Raw genomic sequence first — 12,078 nt, 5'->3', positions numbered from 1 at the left:
CTGGGCTGACCTGTCTCCCACACCCCCCTGTCCCGGTCACCTCAAGAGACGGGCGTGTGTCCCCAGAACGAAGCCTGGAGAGTGACCAAGGCCAGAGCTGTCCTGGCCGCAGGTGTCCGCTCCTCCTGAATAAATCATTATCAGGCCCATCAAGCATCTTCCCCGAGAGGAGCGCTCTCTGCCTCCCAGATGCTATCTCCCCCCAGGAAGCCAGGTGGCACTTCTGTGCCCCTTCAACAGATGGTGAGCAGGGCCGAGCCTTCCACCTGGTCAGGCTTACGTTTCCCAAGCTGGAACCAGCGCTCCTGGCCATCGGTGTGCAGCCCAGCTGACGGCTGCTCTGCCCCGCTCAGAAGCCCCTGGGGCTCCCCAACCCCTGCTGAAGGGGGTCCCCCACACCCTCACCAAGCCCTACGCCTGCCACTTCCCCAAAGGAACCTCTGCTAGAGTCACCCCAGCGTTTTCACACGCTCTGTGGAGGGCCACCTTCACAGCTTTGCTCATGCTGTCCCCTCCCTGCCCATTGCTAAGGCGCACCCTGCTTCTGGGCCACTCGGACGGCTGCACCTGCAGGGGTGGGTTTAGTCAGCAGAACCCCATGTGCTGACTCTGAGCCTCTCCAGGGCAGTGCCCACGTCCCCAGTGTTTCACCCAGGCCGAGCCTGCACCCTCCAGGCTCATTGCCTGCTCACCTGCCTCACCTCCCCTGGACCCAAAGTTCCAGAAGGACAAGGATGCACCCCTGTTACCCATCAGTCTCTATTTCTACCTCCTTTGTATTCCCAGGGCCTGGAACAGAGTCTACCCTCACTCCCGGAAGGAAGGAAGGAAGGAAGGAAGGAAGGAAGGAAAGAGAGAGGGAAGAAATGTTATTTGTCTTGAAAGCTGATCTCTCCAGATGCCTCCAATTCATTGAATCTCTGCTTTAGAAACCCTCGACCTGGCGTATCTTACCTATTATTATCTCATTCCACTTTTATATCAGAATTCTTGTCTGAAATACCTTGGGAGCAGTTTTGACTCGATTCCGGAGACGATGGTTTATACCTGACACAGACGAGTAAAGAGCTCTTAGATCGATGACCTCCTGCCGCTCCCGCTCCGCAGGCTGACCCAGCCGCCCCGCCGACGACGTGGCTGGGAGCCGCTCCCGTAATCCCCCCCCCCCCCCCCCCCCCCCCCCCCCCCGCTGCAAGATGACCTTTGCCGGCTACGCATTTTCGGGCAGAGAAATTCAGTTCAAGTTGGTAACCAACTCTGGCTATCACATGTCTCTGAATATTCTTCGGCCAAAAGTAACGAAAGCTGAGGGGACCCGATAAGGAAGATGGGGGATTAATTACTCATCTTGGTTGAGTGCTGCTGGCGGGCTGGGCACGGTTCATCCTCGGGAGAGTGAGGGAAGAACGAGGTGGGGTGGGGACAGAGGGACGCACGCGTGTCACGTTTCCGCCTTCTCTAGAACTCCTCGTCTCATCCAGCCCCCCAGCCTCAGGGTGCAAGAGGACAGAAAGGTCACCCAGTGTGGTCTCGAATCTCAGCATTCTCCCCAAAGATGCCCATCCCACCTGCGCTGGCCCAGGGCCGGCGACGGGCGGCAACTCGCTCCAGCCTGAATGGCACCGTGGTTAGAAGGTGTGGCCGGGGTGGAAAGCAAGCCTGTGGGCTTCAGAGCCCAATTTTGGAGTTCTGCTTCTAGGCAGCTCTGTGACTCTGAGTGACATGCTTGTTGTCGTCTGAACCTCTGCCCCCGGGGTGGGGGCGGGGAAGTGGGGGCATGGTGGTGTGTTTCTCGGGGAGGGGGGTGATAGAGCATCACAGGGCTTAGGAGTGTGGGTTCCCAGTAGCCAGAGCGGAACTCAAGTGGGACTGCCACTTTCAAAATGGGTGACCTTGGGCACATCGCAAGGGCCTCGGTTTTCCCATCTGGTAAAGGAGGTAATAATGGCACCTCTCGGAGGGTTATCATGAAGAATAAATGAAACCCAGTAGTTGGGACCAGGGGAAAATTGATGATACTGGCCGTCAAATTGATGCTACTGGCAGCACTTGACTGAAGGCTTACTGTTGGCGGGGCCCTGTCTAGGATAGATGTACGTCTGTATCCCTAGCTCCCAGAGACACAGAGATGGGAAGTAACTCCCCAAGCAGCACACAGCTGGCTCATGGCAGGGGCAGGATTTGAATTCAGGTCGTGGCTCCAGAGACGGGGTCCTCTCCCTAACCTTTACAGCCTTTCAGCAAGGTCAGTGAGGCCGGGTCCTCGTAGTGCCAGGCAGAACTGGCCCTGACACAGCCTGCGGACCCCTTTCCTGTTGTCCGTGTGTGCCGCGCCCACACCTGGGCATAGGTGTCCTGCTGTGTGCTTGCACACCAGAGCTGTACTCTGTGTTTTCATATCCAAACAGGTGTCATGTTAAGTGACTAAGCAATAGTAAATCATCACCAATGAAACATAGCCTTTGTTGGCATGCTCCGTCTTTCCGAAACCTGCTCCCATCCATAAAAATGTGATCTGCGGGTCTCATAATCCTGGGTGCTGAAGTGGGGTCAGAGAAGGGTCACCCAGCTAGCTAGTGAACACCACGAGGGGAGGTCAAATCCGTAGGAGCCCTGGTTCATAGTATTGCTCTACGAGACAGGTCTCTCCTGATCTGCCCCTAAGGGGTGTGGCCTGCACGCCTCCAGGCCAGGCTAGCAATTCATAACACTTCTAACTTACTCCTAATTTTGTTCGGAGAATGGTTTTTATTCGATTTAATAATGGGCAAGGAACCTGGGAACTCAGAAGCTGGTTAGGGGATCAGATCAGTCACCTAATGTTTTTAGTCAAAGTTTGCATTTTTACCATGCACAACCAAACCCAACCCTGCTTCCCTCCTTCTCTCGATGTGTGGTCAAGAAGGCTGGGGCTGGCCATGGGCAGGCACCTCCCCAGCCCAGCCCAGCCCAGCCCAGCCATTCAGTTTCCCTAATAGGGATAAGCAACCCCCCCCCTACTTTTTTAAAGCTAAGCAGGCATGCCCTCAGTGAATTGCGACAATAACCCTATAAAGTGGGTATTAATCTTATCCCCATGTTGCAGATCGGGAAACCAAGGTCTGGAGAGGCTCAGTGATGACGTACTTACGGTTATAAAGGCAGGAAGTGGTGGGGCCGAGATCCACACCCAGGCTGTGTCTGTCCCCAGTGTCTGGGGGAGTCACCGTCCCTGTGAAGCTCTACGGGCCACCCTCGACTCCCCCTGGACTCCGGCTTCTTAGCTCCGGTTCCTTTGCCAATGGGGCTCCTCCTCCTCCGCTGCCAGGACCCCAGTTGGGGAGGACCATGGAGCTGGGAAGTGCCCGGGGAGAGAGGGGGAGCCCTGACTTGCAGCAGTGGCCACCCAAGGCCAGGGCAACGGGGCGGCTAAGCTGCACGAGGCAGCCCATCAGCCTTCTCCCTCCGGCTCCTCATTACAGTCCTTAATTACGTGCTAACAGCGGTTCCGAGTGGACGGCGAGAAGGAAGGGAGGCAGAGCCAGCATCCAGATGGCCCTTCTGGCGAGCGTGGGTTTCATCTGGTCTTTATGTAAGAGTCGCTCGGCTTCCCAGATTGCCTTGGAGGCAGACGTTTAAACACTTGTTTTGTGTTTATGATACAGAGGAAGAAATTAAAAAGCCCCCAGAGGAAAAGGAGAAAGAAAAAAAAAAAAACAGGAGTGATGCTGGGGGCTTGTCAGGCAAGATGGAGAGAGAAACCAGGTCTGGGACTGTTTTCAAGAGAACGGCAAGCAGGTGGCTTCCCTGGGCGTGCGTGGTGAGATCCAGGATTCCAGGATCACGAGCAGGGAGGAGGGCGAGCACCCTTCTGTTGACAGAACAGGGCAAGAAATGGCCCGTGATCGAGGGTCTGATGTGTGCTAAGCACTGAGGTAGTCTTGATATATTCTCTAATTCTCTCAACAACATTACAGATGCAGAAACAGAGGCCAGGGATGCCAACATTAGCTCGCCTGTACAGCTAGCCTTGGACGGGGAATTCTAGAAGTTTTCCACTGGGAACACCTTCCCACATCTTCTCCCTTTCCACCCCTCCTTCTGCAGAAAGCCTCCCTGGAAAACCCAGCCCAGGGGTGTGGGCCTCTCTTCCCCAAGCTTCCCACATTCATGGGTTCTGAACCAGATCTCTAACTTCCTCAGACTTTGGGTTGCTTTGGAGCTTAGGCTCCTGGGATCTGTTGGAAGATGCTCGGCGGCCATCACTCCAAGCTACCATTGGGTTTTCAGAGTCTCCCCGAGGCACCCTGACCTCGGCTCGAACATTTGCATGAAAAGGGAGTGAACCTCTTGCACATGCTTGGGCAGACATTGTGATCTGACACTTCTCTGTTACAGAATCACCTAACGGACAGCAAGTACCAAGGCTTTTCCCTTCTTGTCTACACCCCTCAGGGGGTAGGTTGCAAGGGTATACCGTCATCACCATGTCTTTATGGATGAGGACACTAAGGCCCAGGATCCTGGAGGGTTTGCCCACGGTCACTCAGCAGGCTGGGGACTGAGCAGGAAGGAGAGCTCAGGCACAATCCCTAGCCTGGTGCTCCTCCCTCTGTCTGCCTAGATTCAGTGACAAGCCATGATCCCCGACCCCCGGGGAAGGTGGGGTTCAAAACTTGGTGGTGAGAGGGCTAGTAGGAAGATGGGGCTGGAGGCAGAGGGAGGCATACTTGACATGAGATCCAAATGACCTGGTCAGAAAAAGAAAGACTCCCTGAGTATTGACTTAGAATAAGCCAGTTTTCTTTCTGGTATTTTATGGGCCTGTATATCCTTGCAGACACTGTGGCCAAAATTGAGGGTTACGAGACAGAAACAAAGCAAATGGATCTATTTCTGTTGTTTTTTGTTATATAACAAACCATCCCCAAACTTGGTGGCTTAAAATAACAATGGTTCTATGATTTCTTGTGCTTCACTGGTAGGCAGGGTCACAGCTGGACACGCATGCAGCCATTCAGCTGGTGACGGGAAGGTTCTAGAAGGGCCACATCAGTTCCCCTCTGTGTGGCCTTTCTCACCACCTGGTTTCTCCTTCCTCTAGGACAGCTTGGATCGCCTTACGACATGGTGGCTGGATTTGGGGAGAGTGAAGGCAGGGGCTTCTGGGCTGAGGCCCAGGCTGGAACTGTCACTTCCACCACATTCTGTTGGTCAAACCGAGTCACGATGTTCTCCGGATTCCAGTGGGGAGGAAATAAACTCCACGTCTTGGCGAGAGGACTCGTGGGTAGCCATATTTGCAAACAAACTCCCAGAGGAAGTGGATAGGCATCAGGAAAGGTGGAAGGGACATAAGATGGGATTTGCACAAATTTGACTTAGGCACAACTTTCCGGAAGCACGGTAAAGGGAGGCTTATGGCCCTTCTGCACAGGACTGGAGCTGGGGTTTCTGCGCAGCTGTCTCTGCCTCTCTTCCACTACCCTGCTTTTTTCTTCTTCAAATAACCCCATCGGCGGGAGACCACTAAAGCGAAAGAGAAATACAGCAAGGCCACAGTCATTAGCATCCTGGAACATTGGATTCTATTTCTGGCAGATCTGAGGTAGTTGGCAAACCTCTACCCCCTGCATCCCTGGCTCAGCACTCCGAGGTAATGAGCCCACTGTATTATGTGGCATTAGCAGAAGTGCCGGGTGCCAACCAAGAGAGGAAGTAGACTCCCCACACCCCACGAGCATCAGCATGCACCTGGCGCTTAGGGTTCTGCTCTGGGCTCAGAGGAAGGCAACTCACCTCGATTGAGTGCCCACTGCGTGCCAAGCGCTGCTCGGCACGTCTGGCCCCTGTTGTTCTTCTGAGCTTGTGCTTGTGCTTTTTTCCCTCTCCGTGCCTTCCAGTCAATCTGGGTGTATCGTCAGTCTTTCAATGGACCACTCATTCTCTTCCTGGCCTTTGCGTGTTCTGTTCCTTCTGCCTGAAACAGCTTTCCCTGGTTAACTCCAGGGAAACTCTGCAAATCAGGATCGCTGCCTTCTCTGCTAGATTGTAGGCTCCCGGTCCAGTGTTCTCCAAGTGTTTGTTGAATGACTGAATGATGGAACGAATGAGACGTCACAACAGCCCCATTGACAGAGGAGACAATTGAGGCTCAGAGAGAAGTAACTTGTCCCAGGGCAGAAGGAGGTGAGAGACAGAGCCAGGTGGTTCAGTGGCCACGCTTGTGTCATTTCTATCACACTTGGCTCATAAGCACAAACACAGGTGTGGTCAACAGTGATGAGGAGGGGCAGGGGGTGTTGGGAGAATAAGTGAGAGCCCAGGTACTTCTCTGTCCCATTGCTCACAGAGAGTAATGCCAGAGACAGGGGTGGACCCTGGAGCCCGACACCTGAGCTGCACAGTGTTTGGCTGAGCCTCTGTGAATCTGGTCTCCCTCTGGGAAGTTGTGCTAACCCGTAGGGTCTTTGACACCCTCTGGGTAAAAGGGCTGAGGACAGAATCCACGTCAGAATCAAGAGGTGTTAATCCCAGAGGGCCATTCAGAATGCTGCATTGGAGAGGACTTCCTACCATGGAGAGGGCACTGATTTCAGAATCCCAAACAGATTTAGGATCCCAGCTCCATCAATAAGAGCTGAGTGACTTTGGCCAAGTTACTTAACCTCTCTGAGCCTCGTCTTCCTTGTCTGAAAAATGGGGATAATAAGCTTCTCTTCATAGGGTTCTTGGGAAAGTTAAATGAGTTAGCTGTGCAGCATGCTTAGAACAGGGCTTGCCTCCCCAACTTGAGCCTGGCCCAAAGGAAGCAGTTGACAAATATCAGGTTAGAAGACCCGTTGTTCTCCCTTTGCCATTGAGCCTCTCCTGCCTCGGTTTCTCTTCCATGTAATGTTTTATTCTGCACGCTTCTTGGGGCTCCGGGAAGATTAAATGTGAGGAAGGATGAAGAAGACACCTGTAGAGTACTGTCTGAAGCGCCAGGCTAAAGCAAGTTGTCTTGCCTTTGTGTCTCCATCTGGACCACACCAAGTTAAGGCCAATGGCCTGATGAACATCTGGTGAGGAGCAGAAATTTCATGGGCTTGGGAAATGGTGATGGTGATGATGGTGGTGGTGGTGGTGGTGGTGGTGGTGGTGGAGATGACAATGATGGAGTCAGAGATGATGACAACGGAGGAGGAGATGATGATGGAGTCAGAGATGATGCAGATGGGGATGATGATGATAATGAGATGATGACAATGATGGAGATGGTGACCATGACATTGGGTGGCTAGATGGATGGACAAGAGGGCTCATTATAGCATATTCAGGCCAAGCCTTAAGAAGACAGTAGGATGTCATAAAAAGATTAAAGGACTACTTGTTCAAAGACCCATATTTTTTCAGTCCATGCTCTGCCTCTTACTAGTCAAGGGACTCTGGACAAATCACGACACATCACCGAGCTTCAGTTCCATCACCTATACAATGGAAACAAAACCGCTGTCCTGCTTACTTCACAGGAATCCCCCAGGGAAATCACACCATGATCATTTTCATGTACACAAGCAGCTGTAGTTGTTGCCGCTGTGTCCGGGAGTGAAGCCTACACGCAGGCAGTCATTGCCATCGAGGAAATTGACATCAGCTCAAGCTCTTCTGCTTCCTTGTCCCCGTGTCTTTAAGCCAATGAGACCCCTTCTAGCCTCCTCATCTACAAATGAGGCTTAATAGTGTTACCCCCAATTAGAGTTGTGTCCTGGCTAAAACGGGTTCTTGTAGGTACAGGGACCAACCCAGTACCTGAGAGAAGTGGGAGCTTCAGAAATGGTCCTCGTTATGATTAAAAGCCTCTGGTCCATTCTGGTTTTTTTTTCCCTGGCTACACTCTTAGCTTGGCCTGGCCTACTATAATGATCCTCCTTTCCTGGTCATCACTGCTCCCTGCAAAACACTCTTTTGGCACATTCTTCAAGATCTAGATGAGGTCACAAAGGGCTGCCCTGTAAGGTTGTGCAGGTTGCTTACTGGTTCAAGGGCCCTCACCTAAGGAAATTCAGCTTGTGTTCCTCCCCTTCCCCTGCCTGCCAAAGCTGTGGGACCTTCTCTAAGGCTCTTCCTGAAGGAGGCAACTTTTCTAATTGGTATAAAAACCAGAGCTGGGAGGCACCAGAGTCATTCATTTAGTTTAGAAATGTAGAAACAGGTGGGGAGAAACACTGATTAGATGATCAGAGTTGACAAAATCTTAGCGGTCACGTGGCCCGATCTTTCCGTGCTGAAGACAAAGGGATGGTTGGTGGCTTCACCAAGCCACCCAATGTTCTTTTTGCAAAGAAAAAGGAACTAACCACTACTTATTAATTAATTAATTAATTCATTCATTCATTCATTCATTTCTCTATTGGATGTTTACTGAATACTTCCTACATGAGAAATGCCATCTCTATGCTCAGCTGGAGGCAGAAGTAGTCAGATGGGGAGAAGGACACAAGGTGTGTCTCATTCTCCTGTATTCCTGCTGACCCATCCTTACTGTTCCACTTCAAGGGATGTTTGGCGAGGTCCTGTGATGCTGGCTGTCCCCTGACCCTGCTCCTGATCCAGCTGGACTCAAGCTGCTGGTGACCCAATGGCCCGTGCTAAAGTCTCGAGGCTGATTCAGATGCCTGTGTTCTGAGTCTAGCCTGCTAGTAACATGCGTTGAACTTGGTGAAGCCACCAACCATCCCTTTGTCTTCAGCACGGAAAGATCGGGCCACGTGACCGCTAAGATTTTGTCAACTCTGATCATCTAATCAGTGTTTCTCAAACTTTGGGGTGCATCAGAATTAAAACCCCAATGGCTGGGCCTTGCCTCAAGTCTTCTGATTCAGTGGGTCTGGGGTGAGATCTGTATTTCTAACAAGTTCTCTAGACAGTGCTAATGCTGCTGATCCCGGGACCACAGTTTGAGAACCACTGCTCTACCCCTGAGCAAACCAGGCGGCACATTAGAATCCCTTGGGAGAGCGTTAAACAGTGGATATCAAGCCCGACATCAGAGCAATTAAATCAGCGTCTCAGAGCAGGAGCCTGGGCTTTGTTATCATGTAAGCCTCCCCCAAGGTGATTTTTTTATCCTCCACCAGGGATAGGAACCACTGTTCTAGAAAAGCAGCCAGGGATGTGACAGGATGTTGGTTGGGCAAACATCTTATTTCTGTTTGGAGAAATGGCTTTCGGATGTCTCCCATTAGTGGCCTGGTTCTGAACAGCCTCCCTGAGCCTCAGTTTTCCCTTCCGTAAGTGGTGTTGTTAGAAGAACTAAGCTGAACTCTCTCTCCCTCGCTGTGTCTGCCCTGCACTTCCTCTTGTTTCCCAGGAGAGCTTATGCACGCTTCTGTTCTGTGGCCCTTGAGCTGAGCACAATTCAATAAGCATTTATTAAAAACGCACAACATGTAAGATGCTGTCCTTAACGATGTAGGAATATGAAGATGAATCAGGCCCAGTCCCCACTCCCAAGGAGCTCATGTGCTAATGGGGATGGGGAGGCACATGTCCAAAATGTAAGACAGGATGTGACAGAGGCCATAAAGGAAGTAATCATGATGAAGGGCCACTGTATGCAGGGCCCCCAGCGCAAGGCACCTTATAATATATTTTAATCCTTCCAGCAACCCATAAGGCAGGTACTGTAACACCCACTTTACAGGGAAAGAAAGTGAGGTTTAAAGGAGTGGTTAGTTACCTACATGCAAGAGCCAGGTTTAGGGTTTTTTGATTTTTGTTTTGTTTTTATTTTGGTTTTGCGCCAGGATCCCGGAAGAGGACAACATTCACATCACGAGGAAGGCTAGGAGGCTTTGTGGGGAGAGGTGTGAACACCATGTTTTGAAGGATGTGTAGAAGTTCGCTGAGTGAAGATAGAGAAAAAGTTCTCCCAGATAGGGGGATCAGATACACAGAGGCCCGGAGGAGGGAAATCCCAATGTCTCAAGGGATCTGAAAGTGGTTTAATTTAGCTGAAATCCAGGCGGATGGTGGGGTGGGGGGGTGATGGGAACTAGAGCCTATTTCGAGGCTTCGTATGCCAGACTAAGGAGTTTCGATTTTATGTCTTAAGTCATGACAATTCTTGAGCTGGGGGTGGCATATTTTATTTTTATTTTTTTTAAGATTTTATTTATTTGACAGAGAGAGATCACAAGTAGGCAGAGAGGCAAGCAGAGAGAGAGAGAGAGAGAGAGAGGGAGGAGGAAGCAGGCTCCCTGCCCAGCAGAGAGCCCGATGCGGGACTCGATCCCAGGACCCTGAGATCATGACCTGAGCTGAAGGCAGAGGCTTAACCCACTGAGCCACCAAGGCAGCCTGGGGGTGGCATATTTTTGAAGAAGTTTAAAGTGGTCATGGATTGGGGGCAGTGGGACAGGGAGCCCAGTAAGTAGGGGGGTGACTACTGACAAATGAGCCATTTGAGATAGTGAGACAAATGGGCAGGGGAAGGATAGGAAAGCGGGGGACACTGGGAAGCCTGCTCTTGCAGCTTCTTTGGGCATCGGTCCCTTACGTGCACCTGCTTATTACTGAGCCATTCTGCATTCGAGGAGGGGTGGGGGTGGGGCAGGAGCAGGTGGGTCTCCTGGGGCCCTGCAGCTCCAGGTACAGCAATCCTCAAAGATACGGACCATGGAGCGTGACTGACTCTGAGTGGAGGACGGGGCTGAAGCAGCAAGTACTGGGTCTCGGGCTGGCTCGAAGCTAGCCACCTGCTGCATTTCCTGGATGGGAGTGGGAGAACTGGCCCCACGGCCTGAGTGCTTCTGACCCCAGCCTTGCGGGTAGAGCATGACACATTGCCTGCCTCCTACTCTCCAGCTTACAGTCAGCTCAAGGCGCGCAGCCTCTGTGTGTTGAGCTGAGCACAAGCCCTCCTGGACTGAAGCCAGTTCCTAGAAGCAAAGTCTGGATGGGGGAAGAGTGCTGGGCTGGGATCTGCCACTGGCTGGCTGGGTGGCGTTGGACACGATCCTTAGTCCTAGCCCAGGCTTCATATCCTCTGATCAGAGCACTAAACACAGCCAAGTAATGCAAGTGCCACGCTCTCCACCTAGTCCTTCCACCTCTACTTACCTCATATTCTCTGGTTGATGTCCCCAGGGAAACTCAAGACCACACAGGGACAAAGCAGAGCAAGCCACTTTCTAGAATCCAAGTCGAAGACAATTTCGGCACTTTTGGCACACTGTGGACCTAGCATATCATACCCATTTTATAGGAGATACAACCAAGACCCAGAGGAAAGCGTGAGCTGAATTTCCTTAGCTAAGTGCCCCTGAGCCAGTAAGCAACCTGTGCAACCATATAGGGCAGCACTTTGTCACCCCATCTAGTCTTTGAAGGTTGACTAGTCATGTAGTTGAGGGGTTACAGAAGCAGGACTTGAATGCCAGTCTCTCACCCATTGGAGCTGGACCCCCAGCTTGGTAACCCTCAGACCCTCACCACCCACCAAGAGGAGGGAGGACAGCTCTGGTAGTGGAGGGAAGATTGGCAGACATTCTCCAGGTCCAGGATTCTTTGGATGATACAAAATACTGTTCGATAGACAGTATTTGTCCCTTCACCACATCACACAGTGAGAACATTCACTTTTCAGCCTCCCGGAAGCATGAAGAAAGAAGTCTCTGATGGGTGCTAATAGGTCTTTGACACCTCTCCAAACTTTGCCAATCCCCCTTCTTTCACTGAGGGCACATCTCAAGCCTTGGCATGCAAGTTTCCAACTAGAATGTAATAACCTTGGTTTGTTTTCATTGTGTTTATTTTTACTCTTACCTTCTATTTATGGCAAGTGATACTGGCTTCCCATTTAAGGCAGTGATATAACGATCCTCTAAAAAATGTGTTGGGGGGAGAGTGGGTCTTGGACTTAAGAAAATACTAAGTAATGAAGGGTGTCTAGATATGGCATAAGAGGAACCACTGATGTCTGCCCTAGTTCTAAGCGGGGAGAATGGAGGTGAATGCTTCCGACTCATCGCCAGCAGGGCTCTCTCTACAGTGCTCTCCAAGACCTCCACTCAGAAGCTCGAGAGGCTAAGGTGACTCCGCCGCTCCTCCTGGCGG

This window comes from Mustela nigripes, chromosome 6 (genome assembly GCF_022355385.1).
Source record: "Mustela nigripes isolate SB6536 chromosome 6, MUSNIG.SB6536, whole genome shotgun sequence".
NCBI lineage: Eukaryota > Metazoa > Chordata > Mammalia > Carnivora > Mustelidae > Mustela > Mustela nigripes.
Note: the sequence above shows the minus strand (reverse complement) of the source record.